This window comes from Rana temporaria, chromosome 5 (assembly GCF_905171775.1).
Source record: "Rana temporaria chromosome 5, aRanTem1.1, whole genome shotgun sequence".
NCBI lineage: Eukaryota > Metazoa > Chordata > Amphibia > Anura > Ranidae > Rana > Rana temporaria.
Genome location: NC_053493.1, coordinates 111303970 through 111329091, shown reverse-complemented (window position 1 = coordinate 111329091; position 25122 = coordinate 111303970). Strand labels below are relative to the sequence as shown.

The following is a 25122-nucleotide window of genomic DNA, read 5'->3' as shown; positions in this document are numbered from 1 at the left end:
TTGGCTGTTACCCATTCCTTAAAATTGCTGTCTGTGCGGTTGTTATTTAGGTTTTGCTGTGCCATGCGCAGTTGGTTATTAGCTGCCACGAATTGCCTTTGTGCGTTCTTTTTGTATCCCGCTGCGTATGAGATAATCCTACCTCTCAGGTAAGCTTTACCCGCTTCCCAGAATAGGTTAGGGTTGTCTATGTGTTGGGCATTGTCTCGTGAGTATTCCACCCAAGCCGCGGTCAGCATAGCTTTAAGACCATCGTCATGGGCTAGAAAAGCTGGGAATCTCCATTGAGGGGGAGAAGTAGTTGGCCTATGATAGTTGAGTGAAATCGCGATTGGGGAGTGATCAGAGATCACCAAATCATGTATGATCGTGTCGTGTATGCGCGGTAAGAGAGCGTGTGTACACAAAAAGTAATCAATTCTTGCGAAAGTCTTGTGGACCGGTGAGTAAAAAGTGAAGCCCGTGTCTATGGGATGTTGCAACCTCCACGTATCAATAAGGTTCGTTGCCTGTGTCATGTGCCATAGTGGGGTGGGTCGGGAGGAATGGGTTGATCGAGATTGTAGTCTAGGTCCGGACCTGTCCTCCTGGTCATTGAGCGTTGAGTTGAAATCACCCCCCACAAGATGGGGGGTGGGGTCATGTAGTTGTAGTAGTGGCGTCAGTCGTGAGAAGTATTCCTGGTCAGGAGAGTTGGGGGCGTAGATGTTGGAGATCTTAATGTCTCCTGAGGGGAGTCTAAGATGTATAGTTATATACCTCCCTTCTGTGTCACTGGTGGTAGAGATTAGATCATAGACCAGGTTTTTATGAATCAAAATGAGTGTGCCTGCCTTACGGTTGATCGAAGTCGATCCCACCACTTTCCCTACCCACAGTTTTTTCATTCGAAAAAAATCCTTATCCTCTAGGTGTGTTTCCTGTAGTAAAGCTACATCTGCCTTTAAACGTTTAAGGTGCCTGAGTATTTTCATTCGCTTTGTCGGTGCTCTTAACCCTTTGACATTTCAGGAAATTACTTGTAGTTGGGTCATGGTGAGTGTGGTGTGGGGATAAAGATGTAGATATTTATAGTGTTCTTACCCTGATTCTTGGAGGTGTTTTCAGGTGTGGATGGTAATAGGAAGCTTTCGAGCTCACATTTGCATTGGTAAAACCGTCTTCTCATGGGGAAAAGAAAGGTGTCAAGAGAGACGGAAAGGAAAAAAGAAGAAAGAGAAATTAACTTCATCACAACCATACAATAAACAACTGACTTCGCTTTTTTCCGTATGTACTCTCCCCACCGGACGTACCGCTACACCGCCAGTAGGGGGGGCTAATTGTACTGGCATAGCCGTATTCATGTGAAAAACCTCGCAGACGCCTGTGTACTAGTCTCGGACTGGTTTTCCATTAATTGTGATTGCGGGTTATCTTGTGATGAGAGTACATCCCTACTGAATGCTATACAAACCTGACACTTCGGCATCAGCCGTAATTATAATACTAGCCCTGCCTTTAAACTATGAGGTGAGCAGGTTCGTCTGAACAAGTGCCCTCGGCTAAATAAACAATATTGCATAAAAACAGAGGAAAATAAAATAAAGTAAAACTGTAACAAATTAAATGATCTAATGATCGCAATGCCATAACAGACTGCAGGTAATCTGCCGGTTTTGTAGCATGACGCTTAGGGTAATAAACCCAGGATGAGCATCTGGGTGTCAGAACGCGCCGCAATGGACCTGAAGTACTGGCATTAAAATAACCCCTTAAGGAAGTGGGGACATAAAGAGAGCCAATAAAGGATCAATACAGGCGATCTGTTGGTATCCCAGAAGGAGTGGGGGAAAATCATCCGGAGCCTTGATGTTCAGATGTCTGCGTTTGCTTAAGGCGTTTTGGTGGTTCCTTACGCGGGCTTCTCTGATCTCTTGGGCCTTGTTTCACTCGATCTGCGTATGTGCTTGATGGCTCTTGTACAATGGACAGCGATTGCAGGAATGCTCTGGCCTTCTCAATCGATTGAATTGTGAGCTGTTTTCCATCCGGAGCTTGTAAGCGTAGCACCGCTGGGTAGGCCAACGTGAAGCGGAGACCTCTTTTATACAAATCTGCACAGATAGGCTGAAAGTCTTTCCTTTTGCGCGATACCTCTGCCGAGTAATCAGCAAATAGTAGAATTTTGTGACCCTCAAACTCCAGCAACCTGGATTTGCGAAAGGCCTGAAGCATCTCCGTTCGGTCAGCATAGTTTAGGTACTTGGCAATAACGGGTCTGTGGCGGGCCTGGTCTTCCGATTGCGCGCCAATGCGATGCGCTCTTTCCACCACGCATCTGTGATTGAGGCCTAAAATCTGCGGCAAGGCCTCTGAACAAATGTCCATCAGGGAGCCCTGCTTGTGTGACTCAGGGAGGCCTATTATATGTAAATTATTTCTCCTGGAGCGATTCTCGAGGTCTTCCATACGTTCGTGTAGGATTTGTTGGTCCTGGGTGAATTGCTCCAGGGCCGTCTCCATGCTGTGGTGATCTTCCTCTACCGAGGACACCCGGTGCTCTATTGTGTCCAGCCTCGTGGAATGCTCTCCCAGCTCTCTCCTGAGCTGTTGTATGCCCTCCGCTACCGCCCTGTCCACCGCCGCTGTGATGGTGGGTGAGAGCAGCGCAGCCACTGCCTTTGCAATCCGTTCATGGGTGCTTGCGTGGTCAGGCATAGCGGGGAGTGAGGTGTCCATACCTTCTGGTTGTGGTCCGCTGTCTAGCTGAGGGCTGAAGGAGCCAGGCTGAGGGCCTCCGTGCGTCGAGGTATTGCCGCGTGTGATCTCTGCAGCGGCCATGTTGCCCGGAGTCGAGGCCTCCACTGTCGGTTCCGTGGCGCCCGGTCCTCTGGCCGCTCGGGCTTGAGTGAGGTATCTCTCCATCCGCCGGGGTTCCCGCGGGATGTGGGGATGTATAGTTCTGTGGTCCGGGGCTATGCCGGGGCTTTGTAAGCAGAATTATCTGGCGGTGAGTGCGGAGCCTCCGGAGCTAGCGTCTCCTACATACGGCGCCGGAACCGGAAGTCAAGGGGTTGATATTGAGGAAACATTAGAGGGAGATACCCCACATATTACAGATGGCGGGGGGGGGGGAATGAAGAGAGTGGAAGGAACCAAACAAGATCAGCAGGGAGTCTCTAAGAAATTACAGAAAATGGAAAGGTACAGACAAAAAGGAAGTAGGGCTGTACAAAGAAAAAGAGAATTTTAGATGAGGGGATTTTCAATTTAAGTAATGAGATGTGATTTCTCAATTAAAAGGGCCTCTTACAGGTTAACGATAGATGAATTCTAGTGACAATAGATATTGTCTCTCTGTACTCTAATATTAAACAAGAAGATGGGTTGGAGGCAGTAAAATTGGCCCTAAAGTAACTGTCTCATTAACCCCCCCCCCCCATTGTGGACGTATTAAAAATGGTGATGGAAAACAATTTTTTTTTGCTATCAAAATCTATTTTTTTAACCAGATAACAGGATTTGAAATGGGCATCAAATGTGTTACAAGTGTAGCATTATTTTTTTTTAACAAATAGAAACAGGAGAAGATTTATAATAACTGGCCTCATATTCATGGGAGCAGTTATTAATGAATAAAGTGAAGGATACCGTACAAACAAATTGATAAAATGTTAAAAGGCACTAGTTTTAGACATGTGCGGTTTGTTTAGTTCCACATTTAAATTCAGACAAATGTTTTGTTATTTGGAAATTCGGACGTATCACAATTAATTAATTGCAATAGTAACACATTTAAAAGAATCCAAAATAATGAATCAAAATCTGAAAAGTTTTTAAATTGAATTCAAATATTTTTTGAATCAAATTCAAATTAGAATTGTTGTAGAATCAAATTAGAATTTTTGAAGAGAATAAAATAGAATTGAACATGAAGGAATAGAATAGAAAATAATAGCATAGAATAGAATAGAAAATAAAAGAATAGAAAACAAAATTGTAAAACAGAACAGAATAGAAAATAAAAGAATAGGAAAAAAATTAATTGGAAAAAAAAGGTGAACTAATAAAATAAAGGAATAGAGTAAAAAATAACAAAATAGAATAGAAAATAAAAGATCAGAATAAAATAGAATAGAAAACAAAGGAATAGAATAAAATAGAAAGAATATAACCATCTTCTGAAACTCAAATTTTAAATAGAACTACATTTGAATTTGAATAGAACAAAAAAGAATAGACTAGAAAAGAATAGACTAGAAAAGAATAGAATAGAAAATGAATAAATTAGAAAGAATGTAACCATTTTCCAAAATGTGAATAAAATAAATTCGAATTTGAATAGAATAGAAAATAATACATTATAATAGGAATACAAATAATAAAATAATAGAACTGAGTAGTATAGAAAAGAATAGAATAGAAAAAAACTATAGAATAGAAAGAATATAACCACCTTCTGAAATTCGAATTTCAAATAGAATAAATTTGAATTCAAATAGAATAGAAAATAAAAGACTTTAAATAGTTTTTAATAGAAAAGAATAGCATAGAAAGAATATAACAAATAACCGTTTTCCGAAATTCAAATAAAATAGAAAAGAATAGAGTAGAATACAAAATAAAATAAAATAAAAGTATGGAAAATAAAAGAATAGAATAGAAAAAAAATAGAATAGAAGAGAGAGAGAGATAGAGAGAGAGAGAGAATAGAACCATGTTCCAAAATTCTAATTTCGAATAGAATAAATAAGATTTTGAATGGAATTTGAAAATTTTTAATCAATCCAAATTTGAATAAACAAAACAAATTTCGAAAACAAATTAAATTAATTAAGCAAATTCAACTAAACAAATTCACAATATTCAGAGCCGTTTTCAAAAGCATAGCATCTCAAACCATTTCAGAATTGATAAAGTAGTGAAACACTGGATAGGATCTAATTTTAAACAAGGACTTTCCAAAAATGAGATAAATGAGTTAGACACTTGGGGGCAGATCCACATACATTTAGATACGCTACGCCGCTGTAACTTACTTTTGAATTCTTTGAATCCACAAAGAATTTGCGCCGTAAATTACGGCGGCGTAGTGTATCTCTCGGCGCGTAATTCAAATTGGCGGGTAGGGGGCGTGATTCATTTAAATGAAGCGTGTCCCCGCGCCGAATGAACTGCGCATGCTCCGTTTCTAAATTTCCCGCCTTGCATTGCGCAAAATGATGTCGCAACAGCGTAATTTTTTTAACTTAGACGTGACTTACGTCCATCCCTATTCACGGACGATTTACGCAAAAAAATAAATTCAAATTTTGACGCGGGAACAACGGCCATACTTAACATGGCAAGTCTATCTATACGCCGCAAAATACCAGCTTTAACTATACGCCGGAAAAAGCCGACTAGAGACGACGTAAGAGAATGTGACGGCCGCGCGTACGTTCGTGGATCGTCGGAAAAAGCTAATTAGCATACCCGAGGCGGAAAACGACGCAAACTCCACCCAGCGGACGCCGAAGTATTGCATCTACGATCTGAAGGCGTACGAAGCCGTACGCCTGTCGGATCAAACCCAGATGCCGTCGTATCTTGGTTTGAGGATTCAAACTAAAGATACGACGCGGGAAATTTGAAAGTACGCCGGCGTACTCTCTCTCTGGATCTGGCCCATTAAATCTGCATAGTATGAACGTATTGATATATAAATATAGATTTATATGAATAGATATAAAAATATGTAATCTATATATATATATGAATATAGATTTGAACTGCTTTATTACTAATTTATAAAGGTATAGTAGGACAATTTTAATAATTTTAATTGAATTTAATTTAGATTTATTAAATGTGCAGTCTTGTGTATGGTCATGTTGTTGCATCTAGTAATCTGGAGCATATCCTGCTCTTAGGCTAAACTACGAGGTTTTTAAATAATTGCTGTGTGTATTATCAAATAGTTTTTAGGGGGAAGAATCATTTTTAGAGTACTTTTAAATTTGACCACTAGATGGCATAACATCACATTGGTATTGGTATTTTACTTTTGTTTTATCATCGATGGTGTTTTTAATAACATTGCCCCTGGTATGTATTAAAAATGGGACCTGTACCTGGAAGGAAAAGACCAACTGATTATTAGCGGTATTTACATCATAAAAAGTTTGGCACACAGATTTAGTATTTATATTAATAAAATTCAGCATACAGATTACGTTCTGAGGTATATACAGTAATTGGTGGAAGAGATGGAGGCCAGTTTGATTCCTGATGATGCCCTGGATGTGGCGAAACACATAAAATTAAAGGAGTTGCAAAGGACATTTTTTTTTTTGCTGAAATGACTGTTTACAGGGTATAGATACATAATAGTTAACTGATTCCTTTTAAAAATGATTAAAAATAGATAAAAATCAATCATATAATGTACCTACAGTTTCAGTTTCGTTTTTGCATGCTGTTTCCTGCTTCTGTGATGTACAGAGACACAGAGCCAATACAGGGCAGTGTTGGTTTGTAAAACGAAAATGATTGGTGTTGAGGGGTTTTAGACACACAGTAATCACACCTCCTTGATTAGTGACCACAGAGAGAAAGCTCCCATGACTTTTTTCATCAGGAAACGGACAACCAGGAAGTGTTCAGAACAGAGAAGGATTACAGCAACATCAGAGCAAAAAAGAGACAATGAGGACATGAAACCAGGATTGCAATAAGGTAAAGGAAGAAGGAAGCTATTTAGCTAAAAAAAAAAACCTTTAGTGACCCTTTAAGACTTCTGGTTGTGAAATCACTTCCGGCATTTGGAGGGCACACTGGTTCCATAGTGGCATGGAGCAGCGGCACGCCCCATACAAGTATCGGCATCTCAGGTAGGAAGTAGATGTACAAGCCGACCCGAATATAAGCCGAGGCACCTAATTTTAACACAAAAAAATGGGAAAACGTATTGACTTGAGTATAAGCCTAGGGTGTCCATCTGCATGCCTCACTTTGCCTCACAGTGTCCATGTGCATGCCTCACTGTGTCAATGCCTCACTGTGCCCACGCCTCACTGTGCCCATGCCTCACTGTGTCCATGACTAGACTGATGTTTAACATGGGAGTCTATGGAAGGGGTGAAAAATCGGTGCTCCCTAGCCGTAGGTTCCCCAGAAAACAAACTTTGCACACTTGTAGAGGAGAAATGGGGCTACATGTGTGCTACGTTCCGGGTCCAGGGGACCTACAACCGGCTGGTACTGGGTCCCCAAAGTCACCAGAGAAATGACCGTTTAACATTGGAGTCTATGGAAGGGGTGCCCAGCTTTAAAAAATCGGTGCTCCCCGGACAACAAACTTTGCACATTTGTAGAGGAAGAGTGGGGCTACATGTGTGCCAAGTTTGTACCGGGTCCCCAAAGTCCAGGAAATCAGGCGCAAAAAGGTGACTCGAGTATAAGCCGAGGGGGCATTTTCAGCACAAAAAAATGTGCTGAAAAACTTGGAGTATTTATAGTAACTTGTTTTGCCCACAGTATCAGTAGTATAAAAAATATTTTCATATATCTAAATTCACAGCACATTGTTCTTAAAAAAGAAGCTACATGTAAGCCATGTTTAGTGCACTTTTGAGCAGGCGGAAAAAGCAGAAATCTATCCTATGTCTTTATATCTATCCATGCTGAGCAATCAGTAGTAGTATGCCTCTTTTTATTTATATATGTGCCAATTTTAAATAGAAGTTGTACGCTGTTCCAGGGAGTTGGGGAGAAGGCATGGCAACACCCAGAAGGCATGTATCATTATGTATTAACGTCGAAACATAAATTGCTGCATGTCCTAGTACGCTTTTCTAGGTAAAAGGTTCCCCTTGAAGTACTTCAGCCCATCGCTATGATGAAGATCAGCTGAAAGTACATCTGACATAAAACACGGGCCACATTACTTTTCCCTGTATAAATGGTCATGTGGAATGTGCTGTACTAATAATATACTTATGGACAATTGCATGCTTAAGTATGCAATTTTATATAATGAACACAGCTATTGAAGGCTGCAATAGCCACATTATGGTTACAGCTTTAAAAACCTAAGGTAAGGAGCATATGGAACAACATATTGAAAATGGCTTTAGGAAAGTGTAAAAATAAATAGTTTTCAAACAGAAGAAATGGAACAGTCTGCTTCCTTATTACTAATCATTTGGAATTTGATTAATTCAAAAGTTCCTTTTCAATAAATCTAATGGCATGTTTAAAGTAATGTACTCATTAATCATTTAATACAATAGCCATCCTACAGTAATCATGTTAAGGAATACCAATTTCACTTTGAACTCTGGAGGAAAAAAATTCATTTTTTTTTCATATACTGTATTTGCATGCGTATAAGACGACTGGGCGTATAAGACGACCCCCTAATTTTCCAGACAAAATGTTGGTTTTAGGATATACTCGCCGTATAAGACTACCCCCTTCGTACTAGTCATGCCTCGCCTCACGGTGCCACCATAACATGCCAGACTGTGCCCCATTACATGCCAAACTGTGCCCCATTACATGCCAGACTGTGCCCCATTACATGTCAGACTGTGCCCCATTACATGCCAGACTGTGCCCCATTACATGTCAGACTGTGCCCCATTACATGCCAGACTGTGCCCCATTACATGCCAGACTGTGCCCCATTACATGCCAGACTTGCTGTGCCCTTACCTTATCCTAAGACATGCAGAATCGCGGCCGTACTGTAAGTTTTTTCAAAAGCCGCGCCTCCTACGTCTTCTGTTCCGTGATAGGCGTAACAGTCAGCTTCCCAGGAGGCACTGTGTTCAGTGTTCGCCTATCACGGAGGCCCTCTCGTCCGAGGACGAGAGGGCCTCCGTGATAGGCGGACACTAAACACAGGACGAGAGGGCCTCCGTGATAGGCGGACACTAAACACAGTGTCTCCTGGGAAGCTGAGTGTTCCGCCTATCACAGAACAGAAGACGTAGGAGGCGCAGCTTTTGAAAAAACGTACGGCCGCGATTCTACATGTCTTGAATAAGGTAAGGATGTTAGGTTACCGGCGTATAAGACGACCCCCGACTTTTAAGAAGATTTTAAGGGGTTAGAAAGTCATCTTATACTCCGGAAAATACGGTACTTATTATACACATCATGTAAATGACAGGCTAACTAAATAGCCACTGTCCCATGATTTCATCTGCGTGTCGCAAAACCTCAACGGCCCAAAAAGAACATAATTTATACAGCCTATAGCAGCTGTTGCAAAACTACAAATCCCATCATGCCTCTGCCTGTGGGAGTCATGCTTATAACTGTCAGCCTTGCAATGCCTCATGGGATGTGTAGTTTTGCACCAGTTGGGGGCCACCAGTTTGAGACCCCTGGCCTATAGTCTACCAAATGTTGTCTCATTTCAAATTAATAATAAAGGCCCAGATTCACAAAGGAGATACGACGGCGTATCTCCAGATACTCTGAGTATCTCTGAGTTGTGCCGTCGTATCTATGCGCCTGATTCTTAGAATCAGTTACGCATAGATTTCTATTAGATCCAACTGGCGTAAGTCTCTTATGCCGTCGGATCGTAACTGCATATTTACGCTGGTCGCTAGGGGCGTGTACGCTGATTTATGCCTAGAAATATGTAAATCAGCTAGATACGCAAATTCACGAACGTACGCACGGCCGACGCAGTACAGATACGCCGTTTACGTTAGGCTTTTCCTGGCGTAAAGTTACCCCTGCTATATGGTGGCGTACATGCGGCATACCAATGCTAAGTATGGACGTCGTTCCCGCGTCTAATTTTGAATATTTTACGTCGTTTGCGTAAGTAGTCCGTGAATAGGGCTGGACGTAATTTACATTCACGTCAAAACCAATACGTCCTTGCGGCGTATTTGGAGCAATGCACACTGGGATATGTCCACGGACGGCGCATGCGCCGTTCGTGAAAAACGTCAATCACATCGGGTCATGGTTATTTTACATAAAAACAAATAAAAAACAGCATTTTTGCTTTTACACGAGTAGATGATATAAATCAGCAGAGCTTCCCGTCATTTCGATCTTCCCCTAAGATCTACAGCGACTGCACTTCCATGTGCACTTGCAGTGCAAAGTTGATTTGCCTTTAGTAAATCAACCCCTATGAGTTGAACTGAATGAGGTGCATGTCACCTCATGGACTTATCATTTAAATTTGCATCTGGCAGTTTTATGGAGCTCTGTAAAGATAGCTATCACTATAGTTTTGGAGCTCTGATGCTGAACCATCTGGTCTCAGCTCATTCAGCTGTGGATTCAATGCAGCTGCCGTGTCCATTCCTCTTTTTCTCCTGCCTAATCACAGAAGCCTTTGTATTATTTAAACTCATTCACAAAATACTATGGCCCGGATTCACACAGCACTTACACCGACGTATCTCGAGATACGCCGCGTAAGTGTAAATATGCGCCGTCGTATCTATGCGCCGTGCCCATAAACTGAGATATGCCTGAAAATAGGCTTCATCCGACCAACGTAACTTTCCTACGCCGGCGTATCGTGGGCGCATATTTACGCTGGCCACAAGTGGCGCTTGCATTGATTTCCTATTTAAATATGGTAATGAGGGAGATACGTCGATTTACGACTGTACTTGCGCCCGGCGCATAATATACGTGGTTTGCGTAAGTCCTACGTCCGGCGTAAAGTTATTCCCCATATATGAGGCGCAACTCATGCTAAGGTATGGACCAGGGAACACAGCTGTCATATTTTACGTTGTTTACGTAGTACGTGAATATGGCTGGGCGTAGGTTACGTTCACGTCGTAGGCAGTGATCTGTCGTATCTTAGGGAGTAGTTCCGACGTGATTCTGAGCATGCGCACTGGCATACGCCCACGGGACGGCGCATGCGCCGTACATTTTAAATACTTGTATGGCACTCGGCCCATCATTTGCATGGGGTCACGCCTCATTAGCATGGCCGAGGGAACCCAGCGCAGTTTGGGAGGCAAGTGCATTGTGAATTTGGTGCTTGCCTCTCTGCGCGACGTCGGCGTAGCGTATATTAGATACGCTACGCCGGCATAAATATGCGCCAATGTATGTGAATTCGGGCCAAAGTCTTCTGTGAATGGGCAGCAGAGGGGAGGGGCGGGCAGAGATGGCGTGTGTGACAACACAGTGGGCTTGATTTACTAAAGACAAATAGACTGTGCACTTTGCAAAGTGCAGTTGCACTCTGCAAGTGCAGATGCTCCACAGCTTGGTAAATGAGCAGAAGCTATGCTGACTTCCATCATCCAATCATGTGCAAGCAAAAATGCAGTTCTTTTTATTTTCCTTGCATGTGATTGGGTATTTTTTGTAAAGTGATGATTTACCTCCCTTACTAAGCTCTGGAGCAACTGCATTTTCAGAGGGCAAATGCCTTATGCAAAGTGCAGAGTCTATTTTCCTTTAGTAAATCAACACCAATGTCTTTCCATTGTTTTCTTTGGGAGCTCCAGATGTCGGATGCATCTCCTTGGACTTAAATCATAGTATTAGTTAATATTCCAATCGCACACCTTCCTGGAAAAACGGTTAATAAATACAAAAAAGGTGCTGAAGTGATCACCAGCTGGGAACTACAACAATAAACCATATGAACATATTCGCCAGCACACTACAGATCGTATAAAACATCCAAAAGTTTTCATGCAATGAAAACATCACAAGGATTGCAACGTTTCGAGGCCACGCAGGACCTCTTCGTCAGGCAAGTGATGATAGTATGCCTGCAAATTTTACAAAGTGGTTGAATTACTGGAATTCAGCTTTAAGCTGACCATAGACTAAATAACCTGATTGCGTAAATTTCTTTTGAACTACCATCAACTATGTAATACAAGACCCTGTCTGATTTGATAGTAACTGAACTAATGTTTTTTTGTTCGATGCCATATTTACATTGGCTTGGTAACTCTCAAAGGCACTGATCAGAAATTTTACAATTTGTTTTTGTATAGTGTTAGTGTAGACCCAGCTCGAGACTAGAAAAATAATTACCTTTATCTCCTGCTACAGGGAAACCCTGGATTTCCCATTACTTTTTTTTCCTAGTGACAATGGCCACCATGGCAATTAGAAAAGGTGAATTTTCTCAGCAGGGACAGTGGGCCAGATTCACGTAGAATCGCGGCGGCGTAACGTATCCTAGATAAGTTACACCGCCGCAATTTTTCATCGCAAGTGCCTGATTTACCAAGCACTTGCGATGAAAACTACGCCCGCGGCCTCCGGCGCAAGGCGGGCCAATTCAAATGGACGTGTGCTATTTAAATTAGGCGCGCTCCCGCGCCGGACCTACTGCGCATGCTCCGTTTCCTAACTCCCGCCGTGCTTTGCGCGCCGTGACGTCATTTTTTTGAACGGCGACGCGCGTAGCGTACTTCCGTATTCCCGGACGGCTTACGCAAACGACGTTAAATTTTGAATTTCGACGCGGGAACGACGGCCATACTTTAGACAGCAATACACTTGCTGACTAAAGTTAGGGCACCAAAAAACGACTAACTTTGCGACGGGAAACTTGACTAAGGACGACGTAGCGAATGCGAAAAACCGTCGTGGATCGGCCGTAACTCCTAATTTGCATACCCGATGCTGTTTTATGACGCATACTCCCCCCATCGGCGGCCGCGGTACTGCATCCTAAGATCCGACAGTGTAAAACTATTACACCTGTCGGATCTTAGGGATATATATGCGTAACTGATTCTATGAATCAGTCGCATAGATAGGAACAGAGATACGACGGCGTATCAGGAGGAACGCCGTCGTATCTCATTTGTGAATCTGGCTCATAGTTCCTAACTTCCCACACTCTTTCCAAAACTAAAATAAACTATTGGGTACATAGATTCACATAGACATAAATTGTAAATGAAAACAGACATCCACATTAACATAAAAACATGCAGTCCAAATGGGCATTCATAAACATTTTATGTATTTTTAAATACGGCTGGTATAACTTGACTTCCATGCTTTCATTATAATCCCAGAGTCCCCTGTAGGGGAAAAAGTATTTCATTAAGAGGTACTGTAAGCCAATCACAGCGATGCTGCATTGTATAATGCTGTCAGTCTTATTTTAGGCACCAGAGGTTGGGTGGAGGTACATAAGCAGCTTATGGAAGGAGCAATCAAAGAAGTCAAAATTACAAACAAACATTATTACAAATCAAAATGATTATATCAACAGCTTACATTGCATGTACGGTAATCAGTAGGCTGTAAAGAGTTTGAAAAGTAAAAAAAAAACAAGGCAGTGAAAATTGCAGTTACCATCAGTCTGCCACTGCTCTCACCCTAAAGCAGTACTAAACCTAAAAACAACAAAATGTAATATATTGAAGTTTACGAATTCTTATGCCTCAGGCCTCGTACACTTGACCGAGTTTCTCGGCAAAAACCAGCAAGAAACCGGTCGTGTATACATTTTTTGACGAGGAAACGTTCGAGGATCCCGTCAAGCCAAAAAGAGAGCATGTTCTCTTTTTCCTCGACAGGAATGGAGAAACTTGCCTTGTCAAGTTCCTCGACAGCCTAACAAGGAACTCGACGAGGAAAATGATGTGTTTCGCCCGTCGAGTTCCTCGGTCGTGTGTACGAGGCTTCATACACATGACCATTTTTCTCTGCAGGAAAAAAAACAACGTTTTTCCTGACGTGATTCCTCTCCAGCCTGACTTGCATACACACGTTAATGCAAAAAAAGTCAGACCAAAGCGCCGGGACGTACAACACGTACAACGGGACTATAAAGGGGACGTTCCTTTCAAATGGCGCCACCCTTTGGGCTGCATACTTGATTCTGAGCATGCACATTTTTTTCCCTCGGAAAAGCATACACACGGCAATTTTTCGCGACGAGAAAAAAACTGACGGGAAACACGATGAGAAAAAAGAGAGCTGGTTTCAATTTTTTTTGCAGCTAGTTTTTTCGGCTAGAAAACTGATAGGGAGCATACACACGACCGGTTTTCACGACCAATATAAAAAATGGCAGTTTTTTCTTTGTGAAAACCGGTACAAGGCATTAGATGTGGTGGCTACATCTGCTTTCTTTATTTGGGCTTTTTTCCCTTTATTTTCAGCTAGTGATTATGCCAGTGAGTCTGTTATCTTTCAACTTTCTTTACCAGGACAAGCTGTCCAGAGAAAGTTAGAGAGTTGAGACAAACAATTAGCTAAAGGCAACACAGAGATGAGATGAATTAGAACATCTGTCAGTTTGTATTGTTGTCTGTGCCCCAGTTACCCTCCCTATTTGTCATGTGTACCATTATCATTGAAATTGAAAGTTAAAGAAAATCCCATATTTTGGGTCATCCCCAAAAAAGTAAAGAAAATTGAATATTGAAATATTCCAATGGGGATACTAGTTCTGGTGACCTGGGATCCCCAAGAGATTCCCTTAATTTGCAGAGATTTCCTCTCACTTCCTGTTTGGCTATAAGACAGGAAGTGAAGGTAAATCTCCCCAATGGGACAAAGATGGCAAAAATAAACCTTAATGACGTTATAACCCTCCCGTACTCTATCAAAAATTAAAACAATGTTTTGCCTATAGTTCTACTTTAATACTAGCAGGGGTGCTTACAATGGTTATATTTTATTCATGTACAGTATGTAAAACATTCCGTAAGTAAAAAATCTGTTGCTGTAACTGCTTAAAAACTGTTAAACTGGAGATTATGTTTTTAATTAATTAATTAGTTATGTCAATCTAAATCTGCTAATCTAACACTACCCTGCCTGTAGATTGACAATGAAAAAAAAAGGCCCCCGTGCTATGAGTGAACTAGTATTAATTCTACTAAGAAAACAAAATAAAAGCTGCTCGCCTCAAAGTGCTAGTTGCAGACTTTGTGAAATGTGGGATGTATGTTAAATGGGGGCGCTTAAATCAATAAACAAAATTGTTTGAGTAGCACTACCCCCGGAGGAGCTGCTGGTTTGTTTTGGGTGGCACATTTACCTTGTGGCTCTTCCAAATTCCTAAGGGTGAATGGTGCATATAGCAGAAGTAAAGGAATGTCCTCAACAGGTGTTTTTTGCTGTGCTCTTTATTACCCAGCCGGGTAAAAACAAATAACTTGTGGTGAGGAAAGTAGAGTTGAAGGAAGGAAGGAGAATAGCAAATTCAGGTGTAGCAATAGGGAAACAGTCCTGCTCCCAAGTGTAACACTTCTCTGCACCACTCCTGCTTTAGTGGGTATAGCGTACCTGGACAGGCCTCTCTCACTGACCTGGCAGCCAGAGAATCGCTCAAACCCTTTGAGGAAAAGTCTCTGCCACAGACCCTCCCTAGAATGAATGTCAGGGAGTCACCTCTGCCACAGGCCCTCTCTGATTGTAGTTACAGAGGCAATCCTCCTTAGGTGAATTACGCCTGGATCTCCTTCTTAAGGTCACTCAGGTACCGACTGACAGGTGATCAATCCTTCAGTGTCTGGCTACCTTGATCCCCGGTGGTTTGTCTAAATCCTTTTGGTCCGCCAGCCTCTCATTGGCGCTCCTCAGACGGACTCTCAACGTACAGCTATACCGCTTGGGATCCTCAGAGATGGGAACCCAGTCGATCACTGGGTCCCCGTTGCTGCTGAAATGCTCCGGACCAACATGGTCCCGGAACCAGGAACACCGCGTGGCATGCACGCCCCGGCCAGGTAGGCCATAACGCCGGGGCGCTGTTATGTGGTCACCCTAAAGGCGGGTGCCACACTGGATGAAGAAGACCCAGAACCAATGGCGTCTGCCCCATAAATACCCTCCCCCAGCATGCACAGCGAGGCTCAACCCTCCTGATTGGCCGATGGGGAAGAGCACCCAAACCTTGACTTCACTGCTGCCATCTACTGCACTGGGGTTGGAAGAACACCCCAGCACAACAGAATAAGCCCACAGCACAGGCAAGCTGAGACAGTGACCCTGTTTTGAACATAACAATCTGGATCAGAGTCTAACTACACTCTGATCCCCCTTTAAATTTAAATAGCACCGGTACTTTAAAGTAACCAGGTGCTACATTTGCTATAAGCTAAATTATATTGCAAAAAACAGATAAAGTGCATAGTGCCCAATGAGAGAGTGGGTAACCGCTCAAAGAGAAGCAGGTAATCTGATTCCTGTGGTCCGAGCCAAGGGTGCAGGCAGTGCAATCAAAATGCAGGTTAGGATGAAGGAAAAAAGCTGGGACAGCCGCACTCCAAAAAAACTCCTCCTTTAATTAAAAATCACAAAATACATGCCACAGCAAAAAACAGCACAACAAAAGAAAAGCTGACGTTTCGCACATAGTGCCCAATAATTAATGTTCTTATGTAAACAATACAGTGCCTAAGAAGAATTCATCAATAGACAAAGGGACCGGAAGTGGACAGAAGTACAAACGTGATGTGCCTCGATGTACATTTCGTCTTTTTGACACAACGACGAAAACGTATGTCGAGGCGCATCCCTGTCACGTTTTTACTTCCGGCCACTTCCGGTTTCTGTATACTCAGGCGGTGGCACGCATTCTAATCCACCACAGCGCGAGCGGGAAAGCTGCTTCTCAACCCTACCTGGCAATAGATGCAGATTACCTCCAGTGCAGGAAAGGCACATTTTAAAGTAAGGCTTATGGTTTTAATTACTTTATTTTAATGAAACTGTATTACGCTATGGCCCTGCTTTTCTCTATTTTTTTCAGAATGACATTGCTGTGGAGTAATTACCAGATCCCAGGCATATCCTCTTGGTGTAAACCAGCAAAAGTCCACAGATCCTTCATCATACAAAGCTCAACCTGACCTTTCTTTTTATTTAAAGAGGTCATGGTGATTTGGTGAGTAGGATACTTACCCTTATTCACTGGGTGTTGTCTTTTAAAGTCGTTGGCAGTGGTGATGGTGTAAAGAGTTGCTTCACAAGAATTTATGGACATTTTAAATATACAATATTCTCATTATCCTGTTTGCTGATTTTTTTGATGCACTTTGTCAATTGATGAATTATTCTTAGGCACTGTATTGTTCACATAAGAACATTAATTATTGAGCACTATGCACTTTATCTGTTTATGCTATGTAATTTAGCTTATAGCACACAATTTTGTTTATTGATTTAAGCGCCCCCATTTAACATACACCCCACTGTAGACTGACTATGCCGCTCTCCAAAAGCTCCCACATCTATAGTGGAGACACCCTAAGACAGGAAGTTTTTTTACTGGCCAGATCACCAGCTTAAAATTAATTGGGAAAAAAGCCTAACAAAAAAATGTAACACAGCAACCATATTTAAGGATTGGTAAGCTGCAATATATCACATTTTTGTTTTCAGATTTACCACTGCTTTTAGGAACCCCTGCAATCTCGAGAGGAACCTGGTTAAGAAAGGCTGATGTAGACTGCCATTTACAAAAGGTAATAAAAGTTATTTTTGTTTGGAAGAAAAAAATCTTTAACAACAAAACATAAATCATTTACAGATCCGAGATAAAATCATCAATGCATTCTTTGAAACTTTTAATGGATTATGAATCAAAAGACAATGCACTGAATGCTGCAGGCACCAAAGCTCAAAAAATCTAAAGGCCCTTTGTAAATCAAAGGAAACGTAGACTCATTTGCTGGCAGAGCGGTTAGAAAAGTCACCTAATGTTCTGTTACAAACATCCACCTGATCTTTCACGTGAAACAGTATTTTCATAACAAATGTGGAGAAAAATTATTTGAATATTTTTTTTATAAATATATAATATGTATAAAAGCTAAACAACCTGTAGCCACTGCACCTAAGAGATGAAGCTACTATTTAAAGATGGCAGATACATCTTCCCTGCCCAGCTAATGAAATATGCAACTTTATCTCTACATATAGCCTTTAGCTACTTCCAATGCAGATGCAGGCTATAATGCACTGGTCACTATGCAGTGCACCTTACTGGTTACAAGAATGTAGGTCTCTTTGTACATTTTCCAATCAGGGGCACTGGTTGCTCACCTGAGCTCCATGTGTTAGTTAAGTCTGTATTTACTCTGGAGGTTAATACAAATCAAGCATGTGCGGTGTATGGGAGAAACATTTTGTGGTTGAATTACTAAAGGGAGAACGACTGCAGTTGCCCAAGAGCTTTAATAGCTGGGTGAATAATGAAACCTGAAATTCTTATGTCAGAAAGTGTATCAAAATTAACCAGGCAGCGCTGGACACAAAACAAAATTTAAAACTTTCCACAAATTTCAAACAATGTCCTTGGTAAAAAAAGTCATTATGTGATAGTGTCAATCTCTGATGCAAAAACTGGGATGAAATAATATTTTTCAAAGCAGAGTCCACTTAAACCCAAGATGATGCGTTGGAAAGAAAACACCCCACGCGTGTGCTCATAGAAGATAGAGGGGGGTGTGTGTGAAGAGAAACCCCCTCTTGAGTGTCCTCTTACCCTAGAGTGCAAATTAATCAGTGTATCAGTTGTGCAATCTCAGCTACGATCTCCAGTCAGCTTCTCTGATTTAAACAGGGTTCAACCATAAAAAGAAACAGGAAACAAAAACATAGCGTGATCCTGTTTAAACTTTTTAATCTCCCAATAAAAACATCATCCAGTACACTCACATGAAGTAAACTTTATATCAGCATGTATCACAAGATTACCCACGTCAGGTCCAGTATCACCATGTCCACGTCTCCTACCACTCTCTGCTGGTCTAGCTGCGAGGAGGAGAGCGATCAAAGATGCCGACTGACATTCCACCTGCTTCACTTGGTTCCACCCTGACTAGTTTCGTCACAGGGACATCATCTGAGGGTGGAGCCAAGTGCTGTTCATCACTTCTTTATACCCGCGAGCGAATTGCTCGTTTTAGGCGGCTCATTGGACATCGTTCCCCCGGGTGACAATTATATCGACAGGGGGAACCATGACATACCAATGAGCAGTTCGGGGACTAAAGATTTACTAAAGTGTAGCAATCTTATATACTACACATCGTACTGTGATGAGAACTCAGTGGATCGGACTGTTACCTTCAGCCACAAACAGCGGCAAATGGTTTATACATGCCGACGTTGTGCAAGCCGACAGGAAACGTCATTCTACATAAACACATATCATTAATAAAGATGTCACTATAGATAGTCACATAAAACTGTGCCCATACATGATGGGCACAATCGATCGAGACAAAAATCGGTCGTGACAATAGTAAGGTCAGTATCAAACATAAAACATAATATAAAATATGAGATGAAGATATAATGATGTACAGTAAATCATACAATACATATCATCATCTACATATAAAAATTCTATCAGATTAAATTCAATTACAATCATCCGCATATAGGACGGGTCGCTATTCCCTTCCACTTTAAGGGGGATCAGTACTAAAATATTAAAAATATTCAATATTCACATAAGGGAAGTGGATTGAAAATGAATTAATTGCTAATAATTTCACTCCCTCCTATCTAACGCGTATAACCCTGGAACCGGAAACAATGGTACGGGCACTCTCAACCATACCACAGTTAATAGACATCCGGTAGGGATAATTATAGCAACAACTTCGAATCTAGTATATTAATGGTTGACGAATTTATGATATTCGGATATAACCTTAAATTTAAAAAATATATATATATAGAAAAGATATCAAAAGTTATAAAAAATTGGTATAAAAAATTGGTAAAAAAAGATATATATAAAAAAGGGGATATATATAAAAAAGATATAGGATACATGCTAATCAATAATCACTTATGAAGCAATTCACATCCAATTCAACGTTTAAGCCAAATGGGGTGAGCGTATTCATTAAATAGATCCAACGGGTCTCACTTTTGGAGATTTCTCTCACCATGTTCGAACCCCTCCAACTTGGACAGATACTATCTATGCCCCAAAACTTTAAGCCAGATGGATCTTGTTCGTGGATTTTCTTGAAATGGAGGGAAACACTGTGGCCTTTGTAGCCAATCTCTATATTATATATGTGCTCTAAAACACGTTTCTTTAGTGTCCTTTTTGTGCGACCTACATATATTAGGTTGCATGGACACTGTAACACGTAGACCACGTGAGTGGTACTACATGTGATGAAATCCTTGATTTTGAAATTCAGATTATTCCCGGTTGATGTAAATTCTGTCAATCCTCGAATAGGTGCAGTCACCTTAGCGCAGGTTTTGCACCTTCTGCAGGCAATGAAACCAGCACAGTCCCAAAACATTGTAGGTCTGACTGGTGAATCCAAAACCTTCTTAACCACCTTGTCCCCAAAATTGGGGGCTTTTCTATATACAAAAGCAGGACTTTTGGGCACAACATTCTGTAGTGTTTTGTCCATTCGTAGTATGTGCCAATGTTCTTTAAAAACCTTCTCAATGTATATTGGTCATTGAAATGAAGCCCCACTCATGTTTAGAACTTTTTGTTTGTACCTTGTTTTCCAAACACACTGATCTTGGTATACAACCAACATCACTGATAATTTTATTTAGGGTCGACTCATTGTAACCATTTTGAATAAACCGGGTTTTGATAATTTCGGATTGGGATTGGAAATCTATGTCGGACGTACAGTTTCTCCTTATTCTCATTATTTGGCCTTTAGGGATATTATTGAGCCAATGCGGGTGATGTCCACTAGGAATTGGGAGATAACTGTTCCTGTCAGTAGGCTTGAAGTAGACGTTGGTAGTTAACCTGTCTCCATCTCTTATTAGATTTACATTGAGGAAGTGAATTTTATCCTTACTGAACTCATAGTCTAACACAATGTTATTACTATTATTATTCAGTTCGGTTATGAATGCATGTAATGAACATTCAGTGCCATCCCATAAGAACACAAGATCATCTATATACCTTTTATACATCAATAACTGGTCTCTTTTTTTAGAGAAGACAACTTTATCTTCCCACTCCCCCATGAACAAATTTGCCAGGCTTGGAGCAAACTTTGCTCCCATGGCTACTCCTTTACATTGCGAATAGAAGTGTTGGTTATACCAAAAGTAATTATGAGACAGGCAAAAATCTAAGACCTGTCTCAAAAACACTTTCTGTTCAAACGGTAGGTCATCCCTTTGACATAGGGCCCAGTTAAGTGCCAGTAAGGCGTCTTCATGTTGAATGATGGTGTATAACGAGGATACATCAGCTGTCACAAGGAACACATCCTGTTTATCGGATAGGTCTATTTCACTGATAATTTGCAGAAGGTTCTTTGTATCCCTTAAATAAGCTTTGGTCGTTAAGACACTGGCTTGCAAAAAGGTATCCAAATATTGTCCTAATCTGGCGGTGACTGACCCGATACAATTCAAAATTGGTCGACCTGGTGGTACACTAGAATTTTTGTGTACCTTAGGCAAGGTATAAATGGTTGGAACTCTACAAGAAATAGGAACAAGATATTTGATCTCCATATTGTTCAAGACTCTTTTTTCTGTTCCTAACTCTACCAACTTCTGTAAGTCTTTTTGATACAGAGATGTAGGGTCTGATTTAAGACGAACATATGTACTATCATCTGCCAACATGGTTGCAAGTTGATCGTCATAGAAACTTTTTTCCAAAACGACCACCCCGCCCCCTTTGTCGGCTGGTCTAACTACGATACTCTTCCTCTCCTCCAACATTTTGATGCCATCATACACATGTCAGTGGTTGACAAATTTCTTTGGAACCACTTGTTCAAGGTCTCTCAGAACGAGATTTTTTAAACACATCGACATGTTGATTGGCTGTGTTCAGAGGGTTGAAAAGTGATCGATATTTTAGGCCACTATCCATGCCTATGACGGCTGTATTTATCCTATTAGTTCCGGTTTGTCTATTGTTCAAAAAGTACTTTTTAATGTTGATCTTGCGCATGTATTTATGGATATCCATATACTGTATACTTCAAATTTATTAAGTGTTTTTTTAGGGGCACACTTCAGACCCGACTGTAGGATATTGATTTCCTTATCGGTTAACTCGGTGTGGCTCAGATTATAAATGCCTATTGTTCCGGGTCCATTCTTCTTTTTTTGGACTCTCCTGCCTGACCTACATCCCCTCCTTCCTTTGTTACGGGATTGGGTGGATGCTGATAATCTTTCTCCCTCAGGGGAGGTTTCCACCATCCTTGTTGTGGGGGTGGGGGGTAATGGACACCCAGAGCTTTGTAGATGAGGTAAGGCTTAACTTTGCAAAGAATACCCAATCACTTGCAAGGAAAATTACATTTTTTGCACATGATTGGATGATGGAAGTCAGTAGATTTTCTGCTTTTTCTACAGTCTTTTCCTCTTTAGTAAATCAACCCATTTGCCTCATTAGTGACAGTAGATGGCTGTTGAATTTGTTTCAGCAAGGTGAGCTTATTAATTGGTACTGTATGTGGATCTGAGGAGCTGCCCAGGGAAACATACTTTATTATACTTTGCTGTTTAACCCGTTACTTCTGTCTATCCCAGGGGCTTGTATGTGATATCACCTGGGATAGAAGAGAGGAGGGATGGTGGGGATTAGGGCACCAGAAAAGGTATGTGACAGCAACTTCCCTGCACCGCTCTGCATGTGGAGAAAAAAAAACAGTTCCATAGACTCCTTGTGTTCTGCCTAGGGGACCCCCCGTGCTCTGACCTGGTGACCCCCCCATGCTCTGACCTGGTTAACCCCCAGCACTCTCCTTTGTTGACCCCCCCCTGTGTTCTGCCCTGGTGACCCCCCTGCACTCTTCCCTGGTGATCCCCCTGTGCTCTACCCATTTGTGTGTGATTATCTTCAGTTGGACCCAGATTTGTGAATCAGTGTGCAGAAAAAAAACAAGCCCAAGTTTCACAGTAAATTATATTTTAGTATTTATTCTTATATTTAATGCTATTTCTTAAAAAAAAAAAAATGATATCAACAGCTCGCTTATCACAATGATGTTCCATGAGCCGTAGATCTGAAAACTATTTAAATGGTTCCCTGAGATCTCAAACTTTTTGCCAAGAGTGCCGGTGGAAGACTCCTGAAGAGGAGGATCAGGCTGCTCTGTGCAAAACCTTCTCTTTTATCATATGTTTGTTATGATATGTTTCTCATCATAAAAAAAAAAAACAGCAACGTTGCTAATAAAAAGAGAAGGCACTAGTAAATGCTTTTTACTGATGTTTTCTCTTTTCTCAAAAACAAAAACATATGTCACAATATAATATGTTTCATATAACGTAATTAACAATTTTTGTCCTACCTTAAGTACAGTAATCTGCTTTTCTCAGTCCTGGACTTGTTTATTTCATAGTTAACAGTTTATAACATTAGGTCTTGTCTTGAAAGCTAAATATTCACATCTATGAAAATAGGAAAAAAAGATTTAATCAAAAAGTGTTTTTGTGTAAATATTGACCTAGCAATATTGGGTATCAAATATAATTAACCATGTAATAATGTAAAAATGAAACACAGAAGTTTGATCAGTTTGATATTGATGATTCCCAAGAATCCTGATAACATTACACATTGAAGCAAAACCCCCAAACAATCTAAACACGCTGACAGCTCCCAACTGGAGAAACATCAATATTCTTCATAAAATACATTAATTCATACACATAAGACACATTTTTTTGGAATTGGGAGCTGTCAACATTTTTAAGATTAGGTATCTCTCTTTTTTGGGTAGTTTTTGAGATATTACAGTAATAAAGCAGAGGAGGGTTAGAGCCAATATCCATTTGTTTTGGGGTTTGCTTCAACAAATCAAATTACTCACTTAATTTTTTTTTTCATTTCATGGGTACTCGATTGCCAAAATATCTCACAGCCCTACTACTACATTAAAAACATTATCTATAATGAGAAAAAAAAGCAAAAATACAACATTACAATGGTCCCAATGGTAGGCCAGAAATTGTATCCTGAAGAGTTGCTTACATAACATTTTGGAGAGATAAAGAAAGTGAGTGGATGGCAGTTAGAAACTTGAAACATTGAAACCTGGACTGTTCTGTTAGCAAAAATTACCTTATCCTATCAAATGGTTTTGCTTTTAAGCCTAGCTTATCACTAAATGTGATGGACCACGTTTCTGACCAACAGCAAGGCACAGGAGGTGAGAGGGCACTAAGAGCCATCTCTATGAAATTAAGTTGATATCTGCATATTAAAACAAGGTGGGTTTGGGTCTCCACTAATTCATGCTCTTGCAGACAGTTTTATTTCAAATATCACAAGTATCTGCTTCTATGGTCTTTATGGGTCATTATGAAGTGGGCAATACTTTTTTTGATACTTTAAGCAATAATATTTTAAGATGGAAAAAATGGTGGTAAATGCCAGACACAATCAAAGTGACCTCAGAGATAGATATTTGTGTCTAAAATGCATGGCAATGCATCCCTCAGCACATCCATTTTCATTGATGCATTCACTATGCCCATGCTCCAACTGAATAACACCTCCATTCCTCCATAGAGAAGACAGAGCCCGGCTAGGAAAGTATAGATAGATGCAGCTCACCAATTGTCTAAATGAGCTCTAACATACAGGAAGGCAAAAATAATTAAATAAATGTTACAGCGGGGCATGTGGGTGGCATGCAGGGTTGGTTAACCCAGGGCTCAACATTTCATGTCCTGAGCTACTAGCCTGACCTTAAGAGTTACTCGCCATCAGTTGACCCACCCAACCCCTACCCTACCCCGTCCCCAATTCCTCCTCTAAACACTCCCTCATAAATTATCTAAAAAAAAAATATTGACATAAAGCATATTTTATTGATCTGACTATGATAAATAAAATAAGCATAACATATTATTGGCAGCTATAGGCACTGTACAGATCATTACTGCCTTATTAAGTAAATATTTTAATGCTAGATTAAATCTAGCATTAAAAAATGAAAACCAATGAATAACACTTTCACTGATTTAGGATGCAGAGAAACTTACAGTGAAGAACAGCACTGGACAAGGGAGCAGAGGCTGCGAAAGTTAACTTTTCCTATTAACAAGCTTGTGATTGGTTTCTAGGTGTTCCAAGCAACCAATCACCAGCTTGTTAATAGGAAAAGTAAACTTTGTCAGCTCCTGCTCAACCACCCTCCCAAACCCCACCCCGCCCCTTCTCATCTAGTTCTT

At 40.9% G+C, this 25122-nt stretch overlaps 1 protein-coding gene across 1 annotated transcript in view; it reads right to left on the bottom strand.

Moving 5' to 3' along the window:
- Positions 1–23329, bottom strand: part of RARB (retinoic acid receptor beta) — a 696217-nt gene extending 672888 nt beyond the window's left edge. Inside the window, exon 1 of the mRNA XM_040353005.1 lies at positions 23235–23329. The gene's annotated coding sequence lies outside the window, so the exon portion shown is untranslated. The remainder of the gene's footprint in view (positions 1–23234) is intronic.
- Between the last annotated feature and the right edge of the window lie 1793 nt (positions 23330–25122).